Source organism: Physcomitrium patens, chromosome 19 (assembly GCF_059467195.1).
Source record: "Physcomitrium patens ecotype Gransden chromosome 19, ASM5946719v1, whole genome shotgun sequence".
Classification (NCBI taxonomy): domain Eukaryota; kingdom Viridiplantae; phylum Streptophyta; class Bryopsida; order Funariales; family Funariaceae; genus Physcomitrium; species Physcomitrium patens.
In genome coordinates, this window is record NC_143428.1 from 15,265,223 (window position 1) to 15,277,044 (window position 11,822).

An 11,822-nucleotide genomic window follows, 5' to 3' on the forward strand; every position below is an offset into this window, starting at 1 on the left:
GACGCAGCATCAACTATGGCTATCATCCGAAACTTGATTTATTGAGTCCGTCAACAAAACAACAATCCAGCAGTTGAAGGATTTGCGAAGTAACTATCACAGCTTCAAACTATATTGAAGCTTCAATTACAATCCGCTCAAGAATCCTACAAGGCATCTGCAGATAGATTTTGGAATTAAGCACGTACTTTCAAAATTGGAGATAAAGCATGGCTTCTTCAATGGAATATCAAGACCAAGCGACCATGTGATAAGTTGGACTATCGAAGATTGGGACCATTTATCATCCAGAAGCAAATCAATCCAGTGGCGTACCGTTTGGAATTACCGGCTTCTATGAAGGTATATCCAATTTTTCATGTTTTTTTGTTAGAACCTTATCGAGAGTCGTCTTTTTCTGGAAGAGTGCAATGTCTGCCACCTAGTATTGAGATCGAGAACCATGAGGAATTCGAGATCAAAAAGGTGCTGGATTTACGGTGAAGTTGAGAAAAGTTGGAGTATCTTGTTCATTGGTACGGCTACGACATTAATGAGCGAATGTGAGAACCAGCTAAAAATCTTGCCAATGCGCCACAAAAAGTACGGAAGTTTCATCAACAACATTCTCATAAACCTAAGCCGATTTGACAATAGCTTCCTTCTGAAGCTTGCTCACCCAAGAATATAAGAAAGGGGGAGATCACCACCAAAACTCATAGTTGATGTAGTTATTTTTTCCAAGATAAAGTAGAGTTTTTTCAATAGCCATAGTTTGGTCTTCTGATATGGATAGCCAAGAGATAGATACTATGCCAATCATATTATCTCAACCGACTTGCTCACAAAGGCGACCCCGAGATGAAGAATCGCATATACCACGACGACGATAGAGGATACCGAGTAACCGATCACTGGTGATTTTATTTGAATTCGAGCCTGCTTACAATGGTCAGCTAGTAGGCGTGTTTGTAGGACAATTTTACAATGAGGACACGGAAGTTCATGCTTGGTCAGAAATCAAAGGCATGGGCCACTACCGTTGGCTTCAAGGATCGATGAACCACTTGCCTCGTGAATAACAGTTGGAGTTCATAGTAGACGTTATGCAATAGATCTTCATTTTTTTATGTTGGTACTAATTAACAACAACATTTCTTCTCAAAGACCTCGAAGCTAAAGGAGGGGGTGATGTTAGGGACATAGTCCTTAGAACCTTCTAAAAACAAGTCTCTAGAATTTTCTAATAGCAAGTCTCTGGAACCTTTTAGAAGCTTCTTAGTTGGTAGAAGTTACTTGAGAAGTTTCCTAAAAAGGAGTATATATTGGAATCGAGGCTAAAGAATTCTTCAGTCTTGACAATACATCTTTTGGAGCTCTAGCTCACCTCTCTGGTGTTGTTCTTATATTCATCTGATTAATCTAGTTCTTGCCAGTTCTTCTTGAACTTCCTGTTAGATCTCGAGTCTGTATTTCTGTCATTGTGACAATTTTTGTGTCCGTGATAATGATGATTATGTGCCAGTTTGTAGAAATTGCAAGCAGTCGGGGCATACATATCAGCAATGTAATGCTCCGTTCAATGTCAATAATCAGGATCAACAGATCCAAAGCCAAGGAAAATTTGAGAAAATAAATCGAGGTCCTCAAGATTTTTCAATAAATCGGATGGAATGTATCCAAGCCGTTCTTACCCGAAGTCAAAAAAAGAGAAAATGACCAATTCACCATTAATATAGACTATATCATGTAGTAGAAGGTTTTTTTATGTGTTTGTTCAATTAGAAGATTTTATGGATACTCAATTTACTACATGTATTAACAAAAACTGATTATGACTTTATTATATATAAAACCTAGGATAGATTTTAAAAATTTGAAGATAAAAAAAATAAAATATATATATATATATATATATATATATATTAATAAATTATATATATTAATAAATTAAGATACTCTTGCCATCGACATTGTAGTATACTTACTTGTCACTCTATGCTCTCACTAACACTAAGTTCTTACTTAATAAAATAAACCTTATACTTGAAATTGATACACTCCAAACCACAATATACAAAATGTTGAAGACAATTGCTACTATGTGCCCTGCTTCTAACCTTTTACTCGAGATATGGATCAAAAATTCTTAATCTTATTTACCATAATCTCACTTTTGATTTTTTGTACTAGTCACTATTAGGATCCAAAACTAACCATCAACCATTTCTTTTATTCATCATACACCTATGATTAAAGATAATCTATCATTAATATATATATATATATATATATATATATATTAATGATAGATTATAAAAGGAAGCATTATTAGGATCAATGAGACTACCTTACAAAAGGCATTATATCTTTCAATTCGTGAACTTGAGGTGGGTGCTGAAGTATCTAATAATTTCATCCTAAGAAGCTATTTTAAAGATGGCATGTTGTCATTCAAGATAAATTAAAGTTGGCAAACGGTAGAGGTACTTATACCAAAGCTTATAGAGTAGATACATTTTATCAAAAGCGGTTAGGCTTAAATCAATACACTACGTACATGTCTAAATGGCTACCATTTGCTACAATAGGAATGCTAGAAGATATGGTGTTTAATTGGGCAGTTCTTATAGCAATTAGAATCCATGCAAAAATGGAAGCCAAGTAGAAGACAACAAAATTTGCATCTTTGCTTTGCTCAAATTATGTGCACACCATGATTGTATATACATTGAGTCAAACACTGCCAATAAGGAAAAAAAATATGCCCTCTCTAGTGCCTCAATGAAGTATTTGGAGTTTAATGGTACTAATAGCTAATTTCAGGGTCATAGTGCATGAAATTGGAAAATCAAGTACCTTGTTGAGATGAGAGGCTATACTAGAGATTCTACTAGAGCAAGTTCCAATTTATTTGGCGATCAATTTGGAAGCTGAAGTTTTTATTTTGATAGACATAAACTATTTAGCATTTCCATAGGATAGAGCACGAAAAAGAGTGAATCTCAAAGATGTCATATTGGCTCAAATTTCTCAATTATAGCTCACGGTGTCGAGGTAGAGAGAGTTTGCTTCAAGAAAGTGCTAGGCTTCAAGCTACCACTAAATGCTCAATCAAGTCTAAGATGTAAAATTACCAAATTTATATATATAATATATTCTTTTTTAAGGAAATTACATCAATACATAAGCTCAAGTACCAAGAAAATACCCAAATGTATGATAAAGTATCTTAAAACCTTATATATCCTTATGAGAAATGTTTCTTAAAATTCAACAACTCATATCTCACAATTGGACTATCCAAAAAATCTTAGATTTTACATATAGTACTGATATACTTTCAAAAACTACCACAAAAAAATTCAATTGCAAATTCATTACGGAGCTTGAGATATCACTAAAATCCTAATAGTAGCTTTGAACCCTAGCTTACATATACCTACATGCTATTTTCTTCATATCTCAAAAAACAAGTACTCAAATACCATGAAACTTTGATCTATAGATTTTTAACCTAATATTTCATACTTAAAGAAATTTTCAGCCAAAACTTCATCTAGAAACTCAAGATATGGCTCTAACTATTACTATCAACAAATGACTCACTTACTGCCTTTGAATTACATGTATTGTCTTCAATGCCCTATAACTCCTTCATCTAGACTTGAAATTCATCAAACAATATATTTTAAGTGTAGCTAAAAAAGTGTTCTTTCTAACTCCAATTGCCAATCTTTTATTGCTCTCTGTACACATATGTTATGTTTCAAAAAGTGACAGTAGGTACAAATTTGACACCTCACTTTGAACACCTATATCTCCTTCACAAAAACTCCAAATCATACAAATACTTCATTTAAATTATACCTAAAACCATGAACTTTCTGATCCTAGCCTCAAAAGCTCAAATCTTCTAAAAGTGAAATCCTAAACCCTAATAAGATCTCAGGCAACTTCCTTGAAGCCCATTGTACATGACATTCGACCAATAGGGATGAAGGTCTTCACCCCTTGCCTTCATCCAACCATATCTTGCTTTCATTCTTTCCAATAAGCCTCCTAATAGTTTAAACTTTCATCTTTAAACTCTAAAATTTTCTTAAGCTTTATACTAAATATCTAAATCCTACATAATATAAACACTATAATCAAAATAAATAAATCTCCAAATAAATTTTTGTTTATCAATTCTCTTTATATTTATTTACTAACCACTCTAATCTACATCAAGACTTACAAACCTATTATATGTCTTAATTAATTTTTACATACTATAAGCAATTACAATACGACAATGGTGAGTAAATTGGATGGAGAAAGAAATTTAAGGCAACAATTGGAGGCAAATAGGAAAGAGCTATTTGAGCAAAGATACGGAAGTAAGGAACAAGATTAAATTATCTAAGAAAATGTGGAATCCTTGTTGCTATTGGAATGTAGATTTAAAAAAAATTAGGAAGTTTTGAAAAAAAAATACATTCAACGTATCATGGAAGGTCAAAGGCAAAACCTAATCTAGATTCACAGTACATCAATGTTGGAACGAAAAAAGGCAAAGTGTCAATTGAAAATGAAATGAAAGGAGATAGCGTTACTAGAATAGTAAAAGTGGACATTGAGTAACTAGTATAGAATTGAAACAAAAAAATTATGGATAGAATTTGATACCTTGAAAGCTGTTGTGATCAAATTAGAGGTTAATTTAGCCAGTATTGGTCAGTCCTAGATGTCTACTTTAATCGTTTCAATAATTGATGAATTAAAAGAGAAGGTTAGGCAACATCAGCACTATTTGGAAGTGAAGGATGTTAAGATTTTGCAGTTCGATTCTCAAATTTGTGAATTGACAGTGTATAATGAAGACTTATCAGTCCAATTGAGGAAAGAACTAATAGAAGTATAAAAAGAACATGAAGACTTCTCAATAGAATCAAAATCAATGAAATCATATACGAAGAATATTGAGATTGATCAATCTAGTGAGCCAGAGGGTTAAAAACTTTATAAAAGTTCCGTTGAAGAAGTTTTCTTTTACAAATTCCATATTTACGAGGACGTTGCATAATTAAGAATAAGGCTATGTAGAACCGATAGGAATTTTTTGTTTTACAATATCTAGTATGTAGGATTAAGAGAAGCTAATAAATTGATGAATGGATACTTTAGAAGGTAGAATGGATGATGTAGTTAAAAAAAGTAGTTATCATTGTTTGTGTAGTGCTTGGCATTTTGAAGAAAACATAAGTAGGTTGAAGAAGAAGTAAAAAGGATTAGACTATGATAGTCATGAGCCAAGATAAGCTTGATGCTATCTTTGTGTTCTTTGTTTTCTTTGTAGAAGAAGAACAATGGATAGCTTTTGAATAATGTGAAGTGAAAATCTAGAATGAAAGAAAGATTTGATATATAAGATGTCAAATAAAAAATTGAATTTATTATTTGTTGATTTATAAGTAGAGGATTGAAAAGTTGATAATAAAAGATTTTTGTGAAGTATAGATATCACTGGCAGAATTAAAATACATTGAATATTGAGATTCAAGAAGAAGAATGTAGAGTCAGGAATCGTATGAAGTAAAATACTGGGAATGATAGTTAGTTTGGAAAATTTTAATGATTGGATTATGAAATTTTTTATGCAATCTTTTAAGATAGTGTAGTATTACCTATTATTATCATAAGTTTAGAGAGGAGAAGAAACAATGAATAAATAAGATAGAATTATCAATTGTAATATTTTCTTTGATAGAGTGTGGAAAACATATAGCATTCTTGGATGTTTTAGTTGATCAAGAGACAATTAATTGTATGATCTTAACATAAAAACTCATGTAGATAGTTTTTCTCTCTATTCGAATTCCTCTATACAAAATTATTTTGATTAGATTAGTCTAAAGTAAGTAAAATAACAATCACAAAAGTATAGAAATTCTTAGAGATATAGAAAACTAAAATGTTAGTGGTAGAAATGGAGTCTTATTAAGTCTTAGAGGTAATTATCCTAGTTGGTTTAGTATTTTTATTTTATTATTGAATATTAAGGATAATTTATTAAAACCAATATTTATATTGGTCTTCTATCTATATGTACTTCTTATAAAAACTATAAATTTTAGTAGTTAGAAGAAGCATGAAAAAGAATCTCATGTCATTTTAGTTATTGATATAAAAAATAAGATTTATAGTGGATTTAAATTGATTTTTATTATTATCAAAATTCATCAAGGTAGAAAAATGTATCCTTAAATGGATATTAGCATTATAAAAAAATTATAGAACTTTTAAAATTTTATTTATAGTTTATTTAGAAGTTTTTAGGAATTTTTAGAACAATTTCAAGATCTTGGTAAAAATGAGTTTTACCACTTTGGAAGCTTTTATGAAGAAATGGAGCAAGATTTGAGGGCCATTCATGGCTGTCAAGCTAATTGGATGTTTTTAAACACCATGGTGAGGACAAAATTACAAAAATATTGGTCCTTCTAGTAGAAAATAGGAGGACCAGCAACTAGTGTAGTCTTTGTAGGAAGGAGAATGCACAAGTCACATATGGGTTGTAGCACCTTGAAGGTAGTTAAGAGGATAAGATTAAGGCCTCGTGGCCTCTCTTAGACTCCCTTATACACTATATGTGAGCCTTGGTGAGGCTCGAATCCTTGATCTATAAGCAAGTTACCTTTGAGGTAAAATATTTTCACTTCACTTTTCAATTATTTACTTCATATCTTTAAAACTTCACAACTTACTCATAGTAATTCGGATTTATATGTTTCTTATGTCATTGGAAAGATAATAAAATTAAATATTTAAAAATATAATTTTTAATTTTAATTTTAATTTTTTATTAGATGAAAACATAGTAAACAGATTGTGACGTAGTTTAGGGTGTTGTAATTGCTTCATGTCATTTATTTCAATCGCTTTGTAGTTTTTCTTCTTTTGTTTTTGTTATTTGACTACTTCACTTCATATCACCAATTACAAGCAGTTCTTAATTAAGACCATCTTGTAACTTGGATTAAGGAGTGAATAACTAATGAAAATTAAAATTAAAATAAATTAAAATTAAATTAAAAAAATTAAAATCAATTAAATCTAAAAGTAAAAATAATAATATTAAAATAAATTAATTATTTTAATAATAAAGAAAAATCTATTAATATTTATTTTTATATTTATTTTTAATTAATATTATTTTATATTTAACTCTTAATTTTATTTTTATTTTTATTTTTAATTTAATTTTTATTTTTATTTTTATCTTTTTTTTTACTTCTATTCTATTTTATTTTGACTTTTATTTTGACTTTTACTTATCTTTTTATGCTTACTTTCTTTGTTTAATTCTTACTTTTATTTTCATTTACTGATATTATTATTTTTAATTTTTAGTTTTTTAATTATTATTATTATTATTATTTTATTCATGATAGTTTTATATATTGAAGTAAGTGAATGTATTTTTCATTTATTCATTAATTTTTTTCTTTAAAATAGTGCTATTTCTAATCCTAAAAAAAATTTGAATAGTTAAATATTAGTATTAGTATTTTTTGGTTTTTCTCTTTAGGTGGTTGTTATTAGCAAGTATAAAGGGTGGACCTTGTCTTTAAGGTTTTATCACTTCCTTTCCTTGTAACTTCTCTAATTGAAGGCCTTTCTCTAGTGGTAGGGTGATTTAATCACTCCCTCCATCCCTCATATAATTACTTTTTATCCTTGTGAATTTCTACTTGAGGGCTTATCTCTAGTCATAGGGAGATTTAATCACTCCTTCTATTCTTTGTATTCCTTCTATTCACGATGTTGTAATATGTAAAATCTTGCTTGAGAATACTCTAGGCACCTACCTGTAGATGGTAGAATGGAATATACAACAACAAAATCCTAATTCTAATAGAATACTAACAATGCTAAACAAGCTTTAATCAAATTCAGAGTAACCTCAAAGTAATTCCAAAGAAACAATAAGAAATCTTAAAGAAATATTAAAATGATTACAAACATTTCTCAAATATATGTCAATTCAATCTAAATTTAATCCTTGTTGAAATCTTATTGGACTTCATTCAAAATTTAGGCCAAAAACTAACTAAATCTTAAATCCTAAACAAACTCAAATAAAATCTTAAATCCTAAATCAAATCCTAATCCTTAAATCAAACCCTAACCAAATCCTAAATTCTAAATCAAATCTTCAGAAAACCCTAAATCCTAAATCAAATCCTAATCCTAAATCAAATCTCTAAATCCTAATCAAATCTTAAACCTTAAATCAAATCCTAAATCCTAAACCAAACCCTAATCAAATCCTAAATCTTAAACCAAATCTTAACCAAATCCTAATCCTAAATCAAATCCTAATCTCAAATCAAATCCTAATCAAATCCTAAATCCTAAACCAAATTCTAATCAAATCCTAAATCTTAAAATAAATCCTAATCAAATCCTAATCCTAAATCAAATCCTAATTAATCCTAAACCAAACCCTAAATCCTAAATCAAATCCTAACCAAATCCTAAATCCTAAACAAAATCTTAACCAAACCCTAACTCTAATCTCAAACCCTAAACCAAATCCTAATAATTTCTATAACAGATTTAAACCTCAATAACTAATGAATGAACTATTGATCTTAACTCAAATTTTCCACACTTATTACAAATTAAGTTAAAAATAAGCTTAAAAAATTTGAAAAGGATCAAAAATCCCAAATAAACGATAACCTCAAAAAACATGCTCGGGTATTAGCAGCCTCCTTCTCCAACCTTAATGCCAATCTTCCAGAGTCAATATCTCTCTTTTTTACTATTTGATTGATTTAAAAATTTTTATATATATAGAAAAATAAGTCTATTATCTTCATCCATAAATTTCACTCCAATCCAATTAGTAGATTGTAAGAAATCTTAAAAACCCTCACTAGACCTAAAATTCTACTTTCTGAGACCTAGACTCACTTAAACCTCAATAATCCCCAAGTCGACTATTAGATCAAGCTAATATTTACAATACATATTAAGCACAAATATGACCATTAACCTACAATATTTCATCCATAGATCTATTAAAAAACTCTTGAAATGACTAGAAACATCAACCCTATTTTATTTCACAAAATCCAAGTCATCCAAAAACAATCTTGATTTTGTAAAGCTCTTATAAAGTCATAACAACTCCAAATTGCCCAAAATCAATGAAATAGAAACCTTATCTAATTTGTTATCAAACTCTTTTCTTTGATTTGCAAAAAAACCCTGGAGTTGTCAATGAGACTCAATTTTGTGTCTTACGGTTTGATTTCAACCTTAGTTCATAACCGGCCCTCTTTGGATATCAATATTAATTTTTTCTAAGTAAATTTTGCTAGAATTTACTCTTGATTTCCTTCTAAAGATGCTTATATTATTTATTTTTCTAATCTACTTTGTTTTACCTTATTTATGGTCCTACAAAGTAAGTAGAAGTAACCTTTCTAAAAAGGCAGCATTGGTACCTTTTAGTTTTACTACCCTTTTGACTATTAACTATATTTCTAAGATAATTTTCTCTAATACTTTGAACTAAGATCTCCCACATTATAATAATTTCCACACTCTTTCACCTATTAGTTATGTTACATCATAATAATGGAAAGTAGTATAGAAAGAATTCAACAAGAACTTCAGCAGAATTCTTCATCAATAAAAGAAGAAGAGATAGGTAGAAAAGTTAGCTAGAAGGAATTTGGAAAAAAGAAAAAAAGAAGAAAAGAAAAGTCCAACAAGTTCAAATCATAATCTAAGATGACTATCTTTTCAACAAACTTTATTGAATTTAAATTTATTTTGCTAATACAAATTGTGGTTAAGGCAAAGGAGGACAAGTAAAAAGAAAGAAAGCATCAATAGCTTGCAACCAAGTCCTTTGACCTTGTTAATTATTCTTTTTTTAATATTTTAAAAAATTTCTTGAATATAAGGAGTGGAAGCTAGGAATTAGAGGATAGAATCTAAGAGGAAGAGACAAGAAAGGTAAGTTTTCAATCTCTCTTATAGATGTGGATGGAAGAAGATAGATAGAACCTTTAATCTATTATCTTTAAGTCTTAAATCCTTATTTAAAATATTTAAAATGAGATTGGCTAGGAAAAAAGTCACGAATTTTGAAAGTTTGTTAACAAGTGTTAGATTGGCTGGAGATGCAATTAGGTGAATTCTTCTTCAATATGGTGTGATTTATTTGCAAAGAATTATTTTCATAATGTTATTTTTGTTATTAACTATTACAGTAGGTAATTCTTTAACTATCTTATTGTGATAAAATAAGAAAAAATATAAGCATGGACTCCTTGCCATCCCGATATGGAATATTTTTTTACATCTAAGATTGCTTAAGATCACTCCTACATAATAGTAATTTTATATTACAATTAAAGTCAAAAATAGTCTTGCTTGAGGTGATACTTAAGCAAGCATTCTTTCTTTAGTTGTTTCTATTTTATTTTTCTTCTTTGTTGGAAGATACTTAAGTGGATTGCAAGTGGAAGAGTCAAATATTTAAATTGTTGAAAAATTGGGTCGATTAAAAATTATGCTAAGTTGAACGGTATGTCTGTAATTATATAGATGCATCATTCTACTAGATTTGAGTAATTCAATCTATCTTTACTTATAGAAATCCTTAGATCTACTAGCTAAAAAAAAAATCAAAGCTCAATGAAGTAGAGATTCAATAATTGAATAGGCAATCATCACCTCTAACATTAGAAGGTATTTTTATTTTAAAACCAATTGAATCAAGTCTAGGCAAGGAAGTAAGAGAGAAAGGAGTAGATCCTAAATCTTGTAACTTAATTGTAGAGGTAAAAGAAGAGAGAGAAGGGTCAACACATCTTTCTCCTCCAATGAAACATAAAGGAGAATCTACACCAACTCTTATATCCATCAACTCCTTGATTCAACTAAGAGGCTTTCCAATAGTAATTCCTAAGGGTTTTCAAGCATTTTCTATGCCCTACAACTTGCTTATATTTAAAGGGACTAGAGATGATGATCCATTGGTACATGTCGAAAGATTCATGGAACTTTTCACGATGTGTTTAATAACTAATCCAAGTTATTATCTTGTATGATTTTCAAGTATCGTAAAAGATGGAGCTTATGAATGATATAGAGGCCACCTTCTCCAAACCGTTAAGAATTGGGACATACTCATGAGAATATTTTTAGAAAAGTTTAGGCGAGAAATAGGGCAAAGTAATACCCTCACAGCCCTTTCTTCTTTATGACAAGGAAAAGAGGAAGAAATCATTGAATATATTTGGAGATTTGAACTAGATTTGTAAGAACTCTTCTCGCTGATGATATCCTCACCCATTTCTTTATTCAAGGATTTAATCATGAGGGAACAATTTGAGAATTCCTCAAAAGAAGATCAAATAATTTAGAAGAAGCCAAAAAAATAGATCGAGTAGCAGAAGACATTTATAAGCAATAAGAACAAATGTGGAGGAAAGAAGACTATAGAATCTCTAATTTTATTCTTATACATGCCCAAAATATAGGAAATTTTCAAAGACATTTCTATGGAAGTATAGAACTTCAAATTTATTCCATAAACACTATCCAATATCTTTAGAGGTTAGACTACTTCTTATCATTCCTAAGTTGACATATCTAAAAGATAGGAATATATAGAAGGAAGACTTTAAGAATGAAGTTCTTCAAAGGTAATAAAGATTTCAAAATGAACTTGTACAACAAATGAAGGCTATGCAAGAGCAAATATTTCTTTTAATTAAGAGTCAAAATCCAAACTAAGTTCCACCTCTTATAGAATCTGATAGACACATCTCAAG